Genomic DNA, 20400 nt, shown 5'->3' on the forward strand with positions numbered 1-20400 from the left:
GGTTCAGGGGACTTGTGGAGCTTTTCGGACCGGAAAATCGGACTCAGCGGGTCATTTCCAAGTGGACCAGCTTGGTTTCGGCTCGATCGGAGAACTTTTGATTTTGACCCTAAAAATTTAGTCCATGTAACCCCTGTCCATTTTTCTCGATTTTGGACGAGGAGAAAAATTTCGAGATTACAGTCGGATCCCATGTAGTTGAAGCCGCTGAATCGATTGCGCATGGTCCCGAGGCTTGGCGAGGCCTCCTGAGCCGAGAAACCGTCAAAAACGATTGTTTCTGACCCTGTCGCAAAAGTGCGTTTTTCGTCGGTAGCGCGGTTCAGGGGACTTGTGGAGCTTTTCGGACCGGAAAATCGGACTCAGCGGGTCATTTCCAAGTGGACCAGCTTGGTTTCGGCTCGATCGGAGAACTTTGATTTTGACCCTAAAAAGTATTAGTCCATTTTTCTCGATTTTGGACGAGGAGAAAAATTTCGAGATTACAGTCGGATCCCATGTAGTTGAAGGCGCTGAATCGATTGCGCATGGTCCCGAGGCTTGGCGAGGCCTCCTGAGCCGAGAAACCGTCAAAAACGATTGTTTCTGACCCTGTCGCAAAAGTGCGTTTTTCGTCGGTAGCGCGGTTCAGGGGACTTGTGGAGCTTTTCGGACCGGAATATCGGACTCAGCGGGTCATTTCCAAGTGGACCAGCTTGGTTTCGGCTCGATCGGAGAACTTTTGATTTTGACCCTAAAAATTTAGTCCATGTAACCCCTGTCCATTTTTCTCGATTTTGGACGAGGAGAAAAATTTCGAGATTACAGTCGGATCCCATGTAGTTGAAGCCGCTGAATCGATTGCGCATGGTCCCGAGGCTTGGCGAGGCCTCCTGAGCCGAGAAACCGTCAAAAACGATTGTTTCTGACCCTGTCGCAAAAGTGCATTTTTCGTCGGTAGCGCGGTTCAGGGGACTCATGGAGCTTTTCGGACCGGAAAATCGGGCTCAGCGGATCATTTCCAAGTGGACGGATTTCCTTGATGTTTATGTTGACCAGCTTCTCGAAATAAAAATAAAGTTTCTCAGGAAGTCTGCAATGTCGCAAATGGAGAAACGTCGTCTCTCATTTTGCCCATCGATACGCATGTATTAAATTGAAGGCATTTTGAGTTTCTTTCTCAACTTATATTCGTCCCCAACGATGAACAATGGGACGCGCTTGCTCCGGCGCCTTGATACAACTATACAACCTCGACGGATGTCCTAATTGCGTTCAAAAAATTGAAGGCGTTTTGACTTCCTACGCATACTACCTGAAGTTCATTCGATCGGCAGCCGCGTTGGTCGGCGGTGACGGGGACTTGATGCGACTATTTAAACTTGATGGATGTCCGTATCGCACCGACTCAAGCGCGAAACCACGTATCTCCATTGCGGTGTTTCAAAATTTCCCTTCTTATTTCATCTCTTCCAAGAGAAACAATCCAAACTTACGACTTGAAATTTTGAACCAAATCTTTTGCTACCGAATACGAAATATCATAGAGAATTTAATGTTTAAGTTGACCAGCTTCTCGAAATAAAAATAAAGTTTCTCAGGAAGTCTGCAACCTCGCAAATGGAGAAACTTAGTCTCTCACTTTGCTCATCGATATGCATGTAATAAACTGAAGGCATTTTGACGTTCTTCTCTCAACTTATATTCGTCCCCAACGATGAACAATGGGACACGCTTGCTACGGCGCCTTGATACAACTATACAACCTCGACGGATGTCCGTATTGCGTTCAAAAAATTGAAGGCGTTTTGACTTCCTACGCATACTACCTGAAGTTTATTCAATCGACAGCCGCGTTGGTCGGCGGTGACGGGGACTTGATGCGACTATTTAATCTTGATGGATGTCCGTATCGCACCGACTGAAGTGCGAAACCACGTATCAGAGTATACTCTCTGCCACGTATCTCCATTGCGGTGTTTCAAAATTCCCGTCCTTATTTCATCTCTTCTGAGAGAAATATTATGACTTTAAATTTTGAACCATATCTTGTGCTGTCGAATACGAAAAATCATAGATAATTTAAGTTTTATGTTGACCAGCTTTTCAAAAATAAAAATAGTTTCCCAGGAAGTCTGCAGTGTCGCAAACGTAGATAAGTCCACTCTCACTTTGCGCATTGATGCGTGAGAGGCTGAAGTAATTTTGACTCTCCTCCCTCTACAATTTGTATACGTCTGTACTGCCGTGCTAAGGAAGAACGCCGTATGAGCTTTCAGGCGTTGCCATATTTCCTGCAATAAAAGCATAATTTACTGAGAAAATTCCGAATATTGTCCTCAATTTTTTCATACAATTTATTTCGCAATTTAATCTAAAATATCTGAAAATTCCTAGGAATATTATGCATCACTTTTCTCTGAAATACATGTTTTATTTGGGGAAATTCGGCATCTCCTAAATTTTTATACGGTGTCCTTCCTCAGCATGGCAGTGTAGCAATGTACACTATGGGACGCGTTGACCATAGCGCCTTGATGCAACTATTCAACCTCGGTGAATGTCCGTATTGCGTTTAATAAATTGAAGGCGTTTTGATTCTTCTAGGCACTAGCTACAATACGGCCACGCCCCTTGGGGTGCAGCAACAACGAGACCGTAACGACAGTTTCGCGCGATTTTATTTTGTAATCGTGGCTGTACGCTTTGAGATACCAGTGAAAAAGATCGTGGATGTGTAAATTAATGCCATGAGGTTTAATGACAGATGGAGTGTCATATTACGGAAATTCGTAGCATGGGGGTGCTTTTCATGGGGGAAACACATGACATCAGCTGCTTTGAAGTGAATAATGTAAGTATCACTAGAATTTATTTTATAGCAATTACTCGGACCAAGGAAATTTCTTGAAAATACTGTTTGCTCGAAAAAAGGGTAAATTTAAAATCGTTCATTCTGTGATGCATTGATACTAGATTAGTATTGATACGTTAGTTTAAGATAAATAATTAATTAAAAGATATACCAGAACACAAATATTATGAAGAATTAATAGTATATTTCCTCGGATGCGTTTCGGCTGACAGCCATCTTCAGCAAGAAAAATCCACAAAATGCATCCGGGAAAATATACAGTTAATTCTTCATAATATGAATGTTCTGGTACATATTTTAATTAATTATTTACCTTAAATTAGAAAAACACGCAACATGTGATTCTTTAGTTACTATTTACCTAGTACTTATTTTTTTGAACAAAATAGCTTGCATGCGTTTAATGTTGGAGCCTAAAGAGCTTTAGACAATTTAAAAATTTCCAGATTCCCTTCTCGAATGACACTTAAAATTAAATGCTGTTTATTTTCTTTCATGATGCTTGGGATTACGCATATGGATTGTGCTATTATCTTGGGCAGTGCATTTAAGGAAATAGAGAATCCTTCGTTAGTTTGAATTTCACATATTCGATTAACATTCATCTAGGTACACCTCCTATGTTCACTTTTTTTTACATATGTATATAAAAAATTGCACTTGTCAGCTTATTTCAAAAACTAATTGAGACTTAACTAAATAAAATAGTTTATATTTCAAAGCTTAACAAACTCACAACAATGATTTTTGAGGAAAAAGTGGGAGAAGCAAGTGTACAAAATTAATCTTTAAAATCAAAATAACTATACTTAGTCATATTTAGGCTTAGTTATGCTCACACAGGCTTTAGGCGTAAGATACCACAACAGAACCTTTCAGCAGACAGATCGCCTAACTGCGGATAAGGATGCAGGATGCACAGGAAGATTTGAAAAAGAACAACACAAAATGTTTTTGGAGATAGTTTATTAATTTGATTGTACTGTGAACAAAAAAAAATAAGCAAAACAGCAAAGACTCCACAATAATTTCTATGATTGAAAAATTTTGATTTACATTGATGTAGAAATTGAAACAAAAATTATTGAATTTTCGGTTTTAGAACCTGAGATGGTTCATAATTTCTGGATTCAAGATGTAGATTCATTGATTGGTACTTACTTATCAACAACAGATAGGTAAGATAATAAATAATTTGTACAAAATTGCTAAAGTTAAATGACAATTATAAAATTAAAATTGGTTAAAATATAAAATAAAAAAGTAGACCCTTAATTGATTAAATTCAGAGGGTGATGGAAGAAAAACCAACAATGCCTGAATTGAAAGAAAACAAAGAAAATAGAAATTAATCAGGCTATCAATTAATTATAGCCTATCCTGCAGCCTAGCCTATCCATCCTATGGAAACCGAACTTTGGCCATTGTGGGCCAACGGATGATCGGATCGACGTTTTCTTGGGTTTATCTGATTGCTGATAAACTGACGAACATTTACGGATTTCAATTATCTTAACTAGTTCGGATTTTACAGCCGTTTGATTCAGGTGTGTTCAAGTGCGTGTTGCGATTTTGAGAAATGCGTGAGCTTTTAGAACAACGGTGTAACATTAAATTTTGTTCTAAGTTGGGTAAATCGTTTTCCGAAACTTTTGCACTGTCAACGAGAGTTTATGGCATTTGAGCGGTCCAGCAGCTGTTGGCAGATGAAAACGCGCTTTTCTTTTTGCGCTTGGGTTAACAACTTGGGAATCCACTCTGCAGAAACTCTACGCATGTTCAAATTTTGGGTTAAAATTCTTTGAACGGACCCAAAAGAAATATTCGGTTCCTCTGAAAGCTCACGAATGGTTAAACGGCCGTCGGTTTGCACTTTTTCGCGAACTTGATTCACGTGAATCTCGTCAGTTGACGTCCTGGGCTTGACTCCATGAACCTCATCTTCCACCGATTCCTGACCGTTTTTAAATCTCTTAAACCATTCGTAACACTGAGTCCGGCTTAAACACTTATCACCATAAACTCTCGTTAACAGTGCAAAAGTTTCGGAAAACGTTTTACCCAACTTAGAACAAATTTTAATGTTACACCGTTGCTCTAAAAGCTCACGCATTCTCAAAATCGCAACACGCACTTGAACACACCTGAATCATACGGCTGTAAAATCCGAACTAGTTAAGATAATTAGGGGATAAGATAAATTAGCTCTGTAACTTAATTTTTATTTAGCCATGAACTCGAAAATCGAGGTCTCCTAAACGTTTATGCTTGGGTACCTACGTTCCACGAAGGGATGTCGGGAGGACGACGACGCAGAGATTTTTCGATATCCGTTCCCAAAAAGCTTTAACATCACGCGAGACATTGTCAGCAGAGTGCCAGGGAGCGGTTTGGGAATATTGAGCTTTATAACCGAATCTCTAAAAATTTTCTCCGTCTAAAATCGATAATTCAGCACGTGTACCAAAATTCTGTCACTTTTGATGGAAGTTTGATCGCTTTTGTTTCTATCAGATCAACGTTGGATTTTTGTTTTGAACACACATCAAATCTATGATACTACTACAACAAGAATATATTAGATCATTCCTCTTAATATGAAAGCAACGCTTGATTAAAGTTGACCTTTTTTTATTTATCGTAAAATCTGTTGATGACCGTGTTCACAATTTTTGTAGAGATACTTTTTGTCGTCGTTTACGATGTGAACGTAATTTATTATATGTTACAAATTGTTTTAAATTATATCATTAAATCACGAAGAATGCGGGGCGAATCAAACGAGAGGGGAAAGCCACAGAAGATGAGTCCAGAATCTTGGCACACAATCACAACACTGACAATGAATTTCGTCCCTTTTCAGCGATGATCAAATTATGGATACCTTTCGATGGCAGCAGCCTCGTCTAGAATGTGTTATTTCTTATGGATTCTTTAGAAGGAAAAAAAAGTTGTCAGCTTCTATAAATCGACACTGATTTGCCCTCTACTCATGTCGCACGTCGAATGAAATTTGAAAAATGGCTTTTTTCATCCCAAGTTTTTAAAACTATAGTTCTCTAAATCCAAAAAACTCTCTCATGATTTCAAATGGTAAACGGTTACACTTGATCAAAACTTACTTTTTGTGAGAGCCACGCTTAAAAACTAGAAGTCCACGTATATTGTTATCACTGTAAGTAATTCGAAGAGTGATTGACGTTCGAATGGTGGTATAAACTCTGTTTCGAAGGCGTTCTAAGAGGCGCAAGGAATACGTGACATGGCACGCTCGACGCTCGCCGCGTCGGATGTTGTCGTACCGGTAGTATAGCCTCTGTTTTGAAGGCGTTTTAAGAGGCCACACGAATAGATAATACAGCGGCGTTCTCACACTTCTCGAGTTCTGGGGCGCCCCGCCCACCGACACTGCCGGTCTTACTTTTATTAAATTGAATTATCAAGCCACACATGTGCTAAAGCATTTAACAATATATTATCAAAATGTAATTTAACCTCAAACATCATTTGCGCTGACCTAAACGGTCTTTATTAATTTTTATGTTTTCATCCTTGACAAGACTCACGCGAGAATGCTACTCCTATTCCATTAAATTTGTCCGTCTTGTTTTTCGGGAAGAGCTGGATTGGGGCAAGATTTTATGACTTCATTTTTAGAATTTTTGATTTCATTGATGCATTTATGACGCCGCAATAAAAGATTGATTGAAGATTTTTCGTCACAAGTCATTCCTCAAATATTGAGCAAAACGCAGAGAGCAGGTGTGTTTTGCTTCTTCTTTTCCTTCACATACACGCGGAAAGAAAAAAGAGGAAGAAATTACTGTGGATTAACAAGATACCTATCACTAAATGTGTAGATATGTTTAGTTATATCAACTGAACTCTTGTAACTGCAAGAGTCGTTGTTGATGTTCGGACTGTGAACCGGATTAAATTGAAAATATTTGTGTTTAACATTTTTAAATCTGCTGTCTGGATGTTGTTGTCTCTAAATCTTTGATGCAATCGAAATTTCGCGTGTATGATGAGTAATGACAATTATTTTATGTTATATTAATGATAAAATTGTAATAAATTAACACAGTGAACTCAACTCGGAATTTGGACTTAAGATTATTTTCTATTGTTTTGATTGGAACCATCGAAAGTCATATGACGTAACTACTGAATCAATTGGACGTATTTATGCTAAAATAAACTATGTTGCACACGAACCCTATGCACATAGTTCCTTTTAGCAAAAATTTATCCAATTTATACCCCTTCTTGCCTATGGATCGATAAGATCGGTTTTTCTGAGCATTGTATGAAGTTGCCTAAATTTTTTTCTCTTTACGTAAATCTATGAAAATATATCGATTTTTTGGAGTGGCTAAGTGCTCCGACGTAAATCAATTATTCGACACAGGTCTAAATTGAGGAAATCCATATTTTCAAACCACGTAATAAATATTTCTCCTCGATATTTTCAGATCAAATGCCGATTGAAATTTCAAAAACAAAATGGACGACAATCCACACTTTTTCCAGAAAATGTGTGTTTTATCCAGGTTTTATCTTTTCAGAGGGTTTTTAGTGATGTCTGAAGGCTCTTACGGCGTTCTCCTTGCTGAAGGAAAAACTTCATATGAACATTTGAGAGGTGCCACATTTCCCTGAATAAAATATGTATTTTTCAATAATTTTATGTGATATTTTTCCTGAAATTCTCTGATATTTTGGATTAAATCGTGAACAAAACTGTCCAAATAATTAGAGGAGAAATATTAAAAATTTTCTTAGGAAATTCATTGTTTATTGAAGGAAAATTTGGCAACGCTTGGAGGCTCATACAGCGTTCTTCCTAAGCATAGCACTGCCTTGATAATTAAAAACGCCATAAGAGCATTCATAAAGTTGCTAGATTTCCTCTTAAAAAACATTTATTTTTAGCGAAAGTTATGAATATTTTTCCTTGCCATTATAAAACTTCTCAGATCAAATTCCAGCGAAATCCTCTGAAAAATCGGAAGATAGATATCCAGCGAATTTTCCTGAAAATTCGCTAATATTTATCTTAGATTTTTGGGAGGAAATATGGCAACCCATGGAAGCTCATATTGCGTTCTTCCTGAGCAAAGCATTGCCTTGCTAAGTAAAAACGCCATAAGAGCATTCAAAAGTTGCTATATTTCCTCTTAGAAAACATTTATTTTTAGCGAAAGTTATAAATATTTTTCCTTGCCATTATAAGACTTTTCAGATCAAATTACCAGCAAAATCCTCTGCAAAATCGGACGATCAGCGAATTTTCTAATATTTATCTTAGATTTTTGGGAGGAAATGTGGCAACGCCTGATGGCTCATACGGCGTTCTTCCTTAGCACGGCAGCACACCTCAACGTCGTGTCGGCTCGGTAGCTAGCTTCGATTGTGTTTCCTTTTTTTGTTCTGATTGTGACGTCATCGGGTTGATTCCTCATGAGCACACCTGGCGACCGGGGCGGGGGGGGGGGGTAAGGGGGAGGAGGGGGGCACGGGGAAACATGCAAAGCAGCTTCTCTTTTGGCGCGAGAGCGAGCTCACCCGTGCGCGACTTCGCGCGGGCTCGCGTCCTTGGTGGAGCGCGAACGCGCGAGCCAGACCAGGAAGTGTCGTGAGGAGACTTCATACTATAAAGTCTCCTTTAAAGTTTACAGTAATTATCAAGGCAGCCGGGAGTACCTCTCCGCCGGACCGCGCGCCAGGGCTGCCACTTCTCGCCATTAAATAACGATTTTTCGGCCGGATCTCTCACCTGATGTGCCTTGACCAGGGGGTTGTTTCATTATTAGACCAATCTATTATTCGTAATCGGTGATAGTCTCATATTTCCCCTGTCAAAAATTGAAGACGAGGAAATATATTTTGACTGTGAATATATATGAGGACTTATCTGTAACAATAGCGGATGTCAAAAATTACCTTTCCGAAACACATTTAAAAACTGTTTTAGCATCGAGAATATTTTGAGAAAATACTTAAGATGTGATCTTCGGGATCTGTACATTATGCCAGAGTCAAACATGTTAAATTTTTGTGTGAACAAAACAGTTTTTTAAGCGTTTTTCGAAATGGTACTTTTTCACATCCGCTATTGTTACAGATAAGTCCTCATATGTCGCAAGCAAATAGCGAAATCAGGCATTTTGTCAAAGCCTAGACAGATAGTTTTGACGGTCTATAACATTTCGTGAATTTATGGCGAGGAGATCGCGAGTTTTCAATATTTTTTGGAAAAATAACTAATCAAACCCATGAACTCTTCTTGTTTCTTCCTCTTTATTTGCCTCTCATATTTTTAAATGATGAAATTCTAAAAATTCTGCATTTTGATAACATGCTGAAAATTTCCAGATAAGTGTCTCTACGGGAGCTAAAAATGGTTTAAAATACTATTGTGCGATGCAAATTTTTACTGAGAATTTTTCCTTACAGGAGAAATTGATTATTTTGTCAAAAATTAGGAAAAGAAGGAGATTTCAATCTAAGTCAGAATATTTGACTATGTGCCTAGGCATTTGACAAAATGCCTAATTTTACTATTTGCCTGCGACATATACATTGGACTTTATTTTAAGCACTACGTCTTTATGGGGGAATAAATCTTCAAACTTCTTTTTCTCGGTGCAGCTTAGCAAGAACTCTCCTGACCAGTCATAATCAATGACCCTGTCGCATTTATTTTTTCCCCTCCAAAAACCAATCTGCATCAATTCTGTCAAATACGAGGGTCATCCAAAAAGTAAGTTCACCCCTTTCATATCTCCGAAACTAAAAGGGATAAATCAAATCGGTAAAAAAGGACTTCTTACTTATATCCTCAGCTCTCCATAGGTACCAAGATTTTTAAATTTGGACCACTGGTTGCCGAGATATTCGATTTTTACGTGAACAACTCCCGGCCAGTTCCGTCCACCAAACGATGCGCTGCGATTCCCATCACGCTACCTGAATTGACTGTGTTCCCCACACATCTACGTAGGAATAACCAACTCAAATATTCTAAGATTGGCTTTAAAACAATCTTACCTTATTTTTCGACGTAATTTCCGTTCCTATAGATGCATTTTTCATAGCGTTTCTGAAGCTTCTTAATGCCGTTCTCAAAGAACACTTTTGGTTGACTCTTGAACCAGCCATTGACTGCTTCCATCACTGATCGTTCTCGAAGCGCTGGCCACCTAGGTGCTTCTTGAGTTGCGGAAAAATATGATAGTCACTCGGGGCAAAGGCTTTGCACAATTTGACAATTCCAACTCATACGCGGACGGAGGTTGTTTTTTTCGTCTCAACAACAAGTATGCTCACTTTGATATCAGGTGTGTCTCACAACGACGGGAAACTCTCAACTGTACATTTTTCTTTAAATCATCGTTAATTTTCATTTTTTATTCCAGTTAATTATGATTGCGAATTCTACCTATAATCCGGAGTAAGACACCTGTCTGCGATTTACTGGTATCTCCGTTCTCGTATCGGATTGCGCGTCTCGCACGAAGTGCATACCAAACGAATAATTCTCAGTTTCAGTAACATGCAGGGACACCGTACAATTCTGAGATGATACAAATATTTTAACTCCAGTGTGGGCAGAGAAGTATCCTGTGGAACTGAAGGCGTTTTTGGCAAATGACACCAGTTCGGCACTGAAAAAAAAAGTTCGGTTATACGTAGCCAAGCTCAGCTAATATGAAACACAGCATAGTTTGATTCGTATAACCGGATACTCACTTGGTCTGCTGAACCGATATTTGGTTTTACAAACCCAATAGTTCGGTGAGAAATTACCGAACAGTATGCATTTCCGATAAACGAGTAGTATCGTAATTATTTACTCAACTTCTCGGTTTGCATTACTATACTTCGGTTCAGTAGACCGAATACTCAGTTTAAGGACGTAACTCCATTTCAATGTTGCTAAATTTCCCCGTGCAAAATGCACTTTTACCATGCTGGAGAATTTTGGGAGTTTCTAATTTAAAATTTCACTAATTTTTCTTTTGTTCTCACGCAAGTTTCAGACAAGTTCCAAGAAAAATTGCGCGGGTACATTCTTGTAAAACATTGAATTGTTTAAGTCAATTTTGCAACTTTGGAGTATAGTCAAGTTCCTTGACGAAATGACGAGTTATGAAAACAAACTATACCGTGTTCTGGATGGACAGAGCTTTGTTACGTACCACCAACTTTTTTTTAGTTGTACTTTTTCTCGAAACTTAAAATGTCTTGATACGTCGTTTCTTCAAAATGACACTTTATTTGGATTACAATGTGTTATAAGGAAGTAATATCTCTGACTTTTCCACACTGGAAAAAAACCACATTGGATCTAGAGTCCAGACTCTTGAAAACATTGACGAGAAAAAGTACTCTTGATTCAATCAGATTTAAGCTTAAATCAAAAGGAAATCCGCTCAAATTAAGAGGCCAAGTTCTTGATTTAAGCTTAAATCCGATTGAATCAAGAGTATTTTTCTTGTCGATGTTTTTAAGAGTCTGGACTCTAGATCCAATGTGTTTTTTTTCTAGTGCATAAAAGCACCTATTTGCATAGGGAAACCAAAGGCATATATGTTGTTTCTAAAATGACATGTGACGTGTGATGTTGTTTCTAAAGATTCCTTTTTGCAAAGGTGGCCCACCTTTCATTTGAGTATTTTTTAGATTTCGTGCGAGTGTGGATGCGGTGAGCTGGCAACACCGACACGCGAGATAGCACAGAGTCGACGCAACACGTACTTGCACTTGACGTGATTGCGAACTTGTTGTTGAAGATGAAGACGCGTGCGAACGCAGACGACCGTCGCGCGGCATTGCCGCTCGCTCAGCCGGGAGGAAGCGAACCGGGGAAAAACGTCGTGTACACATTTTAATGTTGCCAAATTTGTCCACGATAAGATATTGCTTTCGATTAAAAGTTGTGAGTGTTTTCCCTTTACATCTTCAGATGATTTAGGTTAAATTGCTCTGAATATTCTCTGGAAAATCGTAAGACGAATATTTATAAATTCCCTTTGAAAATCGTTCTCTATAAAAGGAAATTTGGCAACGTCGGAGGGTTCTTGGGGCGTTTGTCCTCAGAGTGGGAGAATTGGTTATTTTTGTGGGAGATCCGGCAAGGCGGCTTGGGATTTTATTATGCGCCGCGAGGAAGATGCTTGCCGGTGCTTGACTGCTCACTCCAGGAAGCGCCGCGCCGTCCAGTGCCCAGGCGGAAGGGCTCCAGTGGCTCCAGGCACGGGAAGTGGGGATAGTTGTCTTGAAACCTATGAATTGTCCTAAATGAGGGAGGTGCTCAAAAATTTTCGTGACGGAGGACACTACGGGGGCGAAAAAAATTTGCACTTTTCAAAGAGTTTGATTACTTTTTTCAGTGCGGCATCACCCCCGTAACTTTCGTACAAATGGAGAAAGAGACTTGAAATTTTGTAAGTGCTTCAAGGTCCAACGAACCAACTTTTGAGGAGGTCCAAAATTTTAAAAGGTCCATGCAAAGAAGCAAGAACTCTGAGTGCCCTAGGGAGGGTGCTGGACTTTTGGACCACATGAAGAGGGAAAATTCTCGTATCCATCGGCCATCAATAAATGTCGCATGGAAAGAACGCGGACTTAATCCTACCCCGAAGAGCTTGATGCAAGCACGGCTTTTTCCGCCCCTTCGCCCTGGAATTTTTTCAAACTTTGTCTATTGATTACTCATATTTGGACCGCGTTAAACAGAAAGGAACCAAGCCACATCAGCTATTGCCAAATTTAATCGGCTAATTTAATTTTTTACATGAAAACAGTTGTGCGGATTTTCGTGCAAATTTCAGTGAATTTCCTCCATAGTACGAGGCAAATTCATTAAAATTTTCAAAGGGATCTGCATAAACGTTTTCTCGTAAAAAATTAAATTGCGTAGTTAAAATTGGCATTGACTGATGTGGCTTGGTTCCTTTCTGTTAAACGCGGTCCATTTGAGCGCTTCTTTCCCTAAATTTTTAGACCCCCACAGAATTGGGGGGGGGGGGTGAAAGTCAAAACCTGTGAGCCCCCAAAATAATCTTGGGGGTCTGAAAATTTGGGAAAAGAAGCGCCCAAGTATGAGTAATAGATAGTCAAAGTTTGAAGAAATTCCATGGTGAAGGGGCAAAAAAAGCCGTTTTTGCATCAAGCTCTTCGGGCTAGGATTAAGTCCATGCGACATTTATTGATGACTGATGGATACGAGAATTGTCCCTCTATATGTGATCCAAAAGTCCCGTACCCTCCCTAGGGCACTTTTTATATTTGAACTACATTTTCCAATTTGGAACTGTAAATTCTAGCCCGGTTTAAGAATAACGTATGTGCCATTATTTTTCCTATGCACATGAGTGCTTTTCTAGAAGAGCCTGAATTTACATTCTAAATTGCAAAATGCAGTCTATTTTTAAGATTGGTTACTACGCACAATTCTATTTCGCCTGCAATTTTCTAGGTAGGCCAAGAAACAAACAAGAAGATGCAGAAGCGGAGGAAAAAGATGAAGAAGCAGAAGATTTAGAAAAAGAAGTGGAAGAAAAGACGAAGAAAAATGAAAAGAAGAGGGTGAAGACGGATTCAAAGAAAGGTTTTATTTAAAGTCGTTCCTCCCTCCCTTTTTCTCACATTTTCCTCTCATTCCCCCGCTCCTTCTTTCTTTTAGCTCCACCGTTTCATATTATTCCTCCTCTTCATCTGATGTTTGGCAAGACGAAGATTTAACAGCGAGATGAGCTGTGTTCGAAACTCACAGGCGCTAATGCGGCAAATGCGCCTAAAAAATGGAGGCTCTGCGCCAACGTGGCCCTTAAAAATTGCCCCCTAAAAATTTGAATTTTCGTATGAGGTGATCATTTGAAATTTTCAGCACTACAAGTGAAAGCTTGTTCTATTCCTCACGATTTCATCCTTAGTGCTTTTGTCTTCCCCAAATTGCAGCTACTTATTAGTTCTGTTACGAAAACATCTTGCGTCTGACTTTCCACTAAATGCGCCATAATCTATAGGCAAAAAGTCAATTTGGCCCCTACAAAATCTTCAATGGCGCCTGAAAATCGGGTTTGATGCGCCACATGGCTCCTAAAACTCAAAGGCTAGTTTCGAACACTGAAGATGAGGGTTAATCCCATCCCATCCGGATCAAAATCAAAGCGTGGTAGATTTATTTTTCCGATGGAAAGTTGACAACACAGGCGGATTTAAGCCGCGGCGATTGCGAGCACATTAACCGTCTGGTTAATAAAGCATGAATGTTGAATATTGAACGGCGAATGCACTTACCGGTTAGCTTAGCCGGAGAATGCGGGCACCGGGGATGCTGGTAGTCTGTATTGACCCCGGTCGTTGGTCGCGTGGCCTGCGACATCGACATCCCTTTCGAGTCAACCCCCCGACACTCGGCCCTGCCCGAGGGCTCACGGCACGTCCCGCGGAGGGCCCGGCGCTGAACACCTTGCTTTTGTCAGCTGAGCTCATTATGTGATTATCTCCTCAAGGGAGGGGGTCGAGCCGCGGGAAGAGGTGAGTCAACAGGGAGATAAAATGGGTGTTAATTTCGTATGAGTGTTCCTGCCACACACGGATCCGCGTGAATTATTCCCCGGGTCCTAGGACCGCTCTACATTAGATAAATATGACCCAGAACCTTCCATCACTGCCGACTGCCGTGCAAGGAAGAACGCCGTACGAGCCATCAGACGTTGCCAAATTTCCCCAGACAAATAACGCATTCTCAGGAAAATGTGTAAATATTTCTCCTCCGAGTTTCCAGAGGATTTCGTTCGTAATTTAATCTAAAAATACTGAAAATTTCAAAGAAAAATGTTGACAACTGTCTTTTAAAATTATTGTTTCTGAGGGAAAACTTGGCAACATGCGAATGCTCATACGTCGTTTTGCCTTAGCACGGCAGCGTATACGTAGTTATCCTTTACATTTCCATTGCGATGGCCAAGAAACAATACCGCCTAACTGACAATTGGACTACATTTTGCTAATTGGAACTATAATTTCCGGCCCAGTTTTAAACCAACGTATGTGCCATTAGTTTCCCTATGCACATCAGTGTTTTTTTCAGATGAGCCAGAATTTATAGTTCCATATTGCAAAATGCATTCCAATTGGTCGTATTTCTGCCAAACGGAACTATGTGCATTAAGGCATGAGCCCTGAGACGCATTAGAATATATGCATAACAGGCCTCACGTCATAATGCACATAGTTTCGTTTGGCAGAAATACGACCAATTTTGGCAAAAATTTAATAGCGACTTTCCAGCATTCCACAGCAAAAAATATAAGCTGATTTTGTTCAGTTTTTTCAAATTCTGAAGAAAGCGATGTGATGACGCTGTAATGCATGAAAAAATTGCAAATCTAACATCAAAATTACAAAAATGGTCAATTTTTCTCTTCGCCCTGCACAATTGTCAGTTGGCAGATAGCCAGTGTTGTTCCTTAGCCATCGATTATAGTTTTCATTGTGATTACGGGAGGTTCCAGGAGACCCTTGACATAGTACCATAAAAAACTAATTTTGCTCTCCAGTGAAATGCAGCAGTGTAACTTTGAGAATGGGTCCCTCAAAGGAATGGCGATGATTTGGCACTACAGAAAATAGGTAATACATTGTAATCATTGTAATCATTGTAATCCCTAGCAAGGATCCAATTCCAATAATACAAACTGCTGAATATCAATCGAGGTTGACAAAAATTATCTTGTTTATGGCGCTTTGTTAAGGATTTCATTGAACCTTCTTTAATCACGATGTAAATGATATGAGGCCCTCTAATCTTTGCAGGAAACAACTCTCGAATCATTAGAAATCCGTGCATGAGTATTATTCTTTGTCAAACCAAATACCTCTGAAGGCAGCTACCTTGAAATTGGTTACTAATGTCATGAGCAGTATGAATTTTTTTTTGCTGCCACCGTTCACGGTCAGAGACACCGTTAAAAACAGTAATACTTCAATATGCAAATTTGCCTATTCTGTATTCGAGCGTGCAGGGAAATCGGGAAATCTCTCCTGAAACGATCGACAGTGGTTGTGCACACAGTTCCGAGTTCTGAGTTTGCACACTTCACATTGCCTCTCCAAATGAAAAGTGAGAATTGTCTTTCAAAACGGCAACGTTCGGTTCGGCTGAATTATCTGTGGATTTTTAAGAGGCAACCTTGCTGGATCCACGAACACAGGTGAATGGAATATTAATATTCCGGAAGACGCCACTCAATGGAGCCTACCAGATAAAAAGCTCACAGCCAGAACTGGATAAACTCATAATGTTTTGGAGCTCAGGTGATAGGGAGGCGGAACATGGAGAACTGTTGTTACGTAAAAGAAGGAAAATGAGAGAAAAAAGAAAGAGAATGGAATATGATAGAGTTCTTGAAATACAAAATATGAAAAAAGTGAATGTATCATGATTGACATGATTGTAAAAAGTGTATACTTGTATTAGGATTCTAAAGATAAACATGCTCCAACATTCCAGATATGTGCAGAGGTGACATTTTAATAGTTACAAATGAAAAATAAAGTGAATGTCAGGGATGTAGTTATTGATTTTTTTTAGGATGAGGAAAAATATGCCACACCATTTAGGATATGTGCATGAGTGGCATAATCATGACTTATTTCTCAAGAATTTTTAGGTGAAATTGCGAACAAAACTATCTGAAAAATTGGGAGGAAAATATTTTTAAGTTTCCCAGGAAATTTGCGATTTATCAAAGGAAAGGCAACGCCTGAGGGTTCATACGGCTTTTTTCCTCAGTACCGCAGTATTTTGCGCGACCAATGAAGAAGCGGTAGGCGGATGGCCGTACCCTCCTTACATGGACACTCTGGATCTGGAATAGAATGCTATGCTCGAGGGGGAGATGAAATGGGCAGTGGCGTGGTGTGCTTCGATATGCATCGATATTTCCTCATTTGAAGCTATGGTGAAGAATCGATTATTAAGGTGTTCGTTGCGAACACCCTGATAATCGATCCTTTTCCACAGGTTAAATGGCAGATCAATCGATATACCGCAAAGCACGCCACGCCACTGGAAAGGGGGCGGCGGGGATAGGGAACCGAAGAAGATACCTAGGATAGACGCGGGTCGTCTGGCGTGGCGGCCCGGGCGGGGGGAGGCGGGGGGAGGTGGGGGGCGTCGGATCATTTCCTATCATATAACCGTTTCACCGGTGATTGCATAACAGCGGTTGCCAAGGTCCCCGCGAGGCGGCGACGGCGGCGGCGGTGAGAACTTTCCATGAAGAAAGTAAGAGTGGACGAACCCGAGCCGCAGCCGCAGCGCGCGGGGGCCTCGGCCGAAAGCTCGGGCCTTCTCAGCTTCCACCGAAGAAAGTCCCCGCGCGAGGACTTTTTGCCAAAAAGCTCGGATTTCTAAAGCCGAGCCCAGCAACGCTTTCTTGCGCCGGGACAAGGCCAAGGATCCACGCAGAAACGGAATATCCGCGCCTCGGCTCGGGGAGCGGTGCCCGGCCTCCGCGGGGGAGGATTATTTCAGAAACGACGTCTGAGAGATCGAGGAGCTCTAGATTGTTTTCTCGAGAGCATAGTAAGAAAAAGTCATCGGCATCGGGAAAAGAAGTGTCTGGGCTGTCCCCTAAAAGTGTAGTACAGTAGTACAGGGTTGCTATTTTTCATGAAAAATAAAATCATTGAGATTTCATGTGAAATATTTCATGAAATTTCAAAAAAAAACTTCAAAATATTGACGAAATTAAATGCAAAATGTAATGCAAGGCGAGGGTTTTCGCTTTTTGGTGTGTTTCAGTGCATGTTGCATACCCAGCCCCTGAAAAATGTTACATATTTTCCATATTGTTCACAACTTTGTGAAATTTCATGAAATATTTCATGTTTTTCATTTCCCCCGTGCAACCCTGCAGTAATACTACCCCAATGCAGAATTTGCATACAAATACTTCGTTGCTTCATCTGAAAGTGCTTAAAGAGCTGATTTCAAGGTATTTTTCACAATTTTTTTCTGTTATGCGAAATACGATAAAAATAGATTTAAAAGTGAGACATAGGGACGTCATCTGGTGGCATTTCCCACTTAAACACATGTATTTTAGCGGATTAGATCATTTTGTCATATCGTCGCTCCTCTGACGTAAGGGCGTATCTTGATTTCCACATGAGCCCCAAAAAGCACGGATTTATATGCAAAACAAGGCTCACGTAGGAATTGAGATACGCCCTTACGCCAGAAGGGTGACGATATCTTCTCCAATAATATTTCAATTCATGAGCCAAGGGTATCCTCGTGTTCAGTTCACTCACTAGCTTCCACTTAGACATGAAATTCATCAAATTTCAGACACCTGCAAATTCTCCATTTGTTGGATGATATGGACATTTCCGATGAAGTGGATGTAAACATGATAAAAAGAACCAGAGACGGATAGAAGTCGAGGGCCGTAAGAATGAAAGGGAATCATAAAACGCTAGTGACGTCAGCGGTGGTGACTAGAGCGAAAACGACAATTTCTGTGTGCAGATTCTCAATTTACGGAAAACGTCACTGAAAATTGCAAAATATTGCGTTGTCTGGTATATTTTCGATGGGAATAATATCCGAGACTAAATCAGGCGACGTGCACTGAAAAAAAAGATTGATAGAATTCACCAATCTTCAAGTCGATTCTGCCAGAGGAATGGTTAACCCGTACCGTACCAGTATAGGATAGTAACGTTTACCTTTCTTCTGGCAGAATTGACTCGGAATCATCGCTGTGCGAAATGTTTTGCCGAAAAATTTACCGCTGTGCGGTAAATTCTACCAATCTGTTTTTTCAGTGTGAAATCCAGTTGAGCTGATTCAAGTAAAAAGCGTCCATGTGAAATTGGTAATCGTGCAATTGTGAGGTCGTAAAATATTCTTTCAAGATTACCATTAATTACTATAAATGATTTTCAAGAAATTTCAATGAGTGGCATATTGGCCCGTGGCTACTTGAGATTAATCCGGGGAGAGAGATACTGATCTCGAAAACCTGAACTGTCCATTCTGAATCAATCACAACGCTTGTCTTGTACTGTCAAACGTAAGAACTGAACGGCTTCCGGGAGATTAGCCAGTACCCACTCTGCTTCAGAAATAAGCACCCAAGTGTTCTGCCGTGCTAAGGAAGAACGCCATAAGAATCTTCAGGCGTTGCCAAGTTTTCTACGATAATAACCGAATTTACTGGGAAAATTGTAAATATTATTTTCCAAAATTTTTAGACAATTTTGTGCGCAATTTAATCCAAAATATCTGAAAGTTTCGAGGGAAAATATGCATACATTTGGTCAAAAATACATGTTTTATCATGGGAAATTTGGCAACCCTGGAATGTTCATACGGCGTTTTCCCTTAGCACGGCAGTGTTCGAGTGGAATTTCCACCGTTATTATTAGTTTATTGCATATGTCATGCAACCGCACTGTCTCGTGCGTAATCGTATATCGCCGTGGAAAATTTTCTGGGTAAGTTACGACACGAATTGGTGAAAATACAATGGCAGAATAATCGGATCCTCGCTGCGATCGGCCGACAAGCGCATGTATGACGTCACACGACAGTCAAAGCGTGACGGATGACGAATTATTTTGCCGGCGTCAAAATATTCCTCATTGGGGCCACCGCGGCTCAACAGGTGCAGGTAAATAAATACTCGCCGTGAACGCGGTTGCCCATCTGGCGAAATGCATGGAATGGAATCTCATAATATGGCAGGACTTGAAGGAAGGTGCTAAGACGATGGACCTCGTATGTAAAGACAACAGATGAGCTACTTAAAATAGATTGCAGATTTACTATTTTTACAGATAGAGTTACTTTGAAAACATCGCATCTCCCATTCAAGTGACGTAATTGAACGAGGCAAATTTTATTTACGGAAGCCAATAGTTAGATTCACTCAATGGTGATTTATGAGGGACATCTGAGTGCTCCCCAATGCTGACAGGTGAATATCGGCAGAGCATTTGATAAAAAAAAGTTTATCAATGCTGTTCGCTTAACAGGTCGCTCAAAAGGTTCCTTTTCGACCGTGGAAACGGCATAAGCGTAGCCAGATAAATCATGCGGTGACCAATAGCCCATGTATTTTATTGGGTGTCTGCAATTATGAACTTCACATGATCACAACTTTTCGGGGGCAAACAAATATGAAAGTACCAATAGACCTCACGTGAACTGACTGATAACTTTCACTTGAGGTTCGACTTCAATTTCACAGAAATGCGAATGCATCCGCAAACTTGCAAAACCCGCATTGTTCGCCAAAGTCGGCGTTTAGACCCATGTTAAGGCCAATATTAGACTCGAAAATAGACCGATAATGATCGAATGGACCGCGTTAAGCAGAAAGGAACCAAGCTACATCAGTTATTGCCATATTTAACTGAGCAATTTAATTTTTTCCATGAAAACGGTTGTACGGATTATTGTGCAAGTTTCAGTGAATTTTTTGTATAGTACGAAGCAAATTCCTTTAAATTTCCAA

This window comes from Bemisia tabaci, chromosome 3 (assembly GCF_918797505.1).
Source record: "Bemisia tabaci chromosome 3, PGI_BMITA_v3".
In the NCBI taxonomy this organism is placed as follows: Eukaryota; Metazoa; Arthropoda; class Insecta; order Hemiptera; family Aleyrodidae; genus Bemisia; species Bemisia tabaci.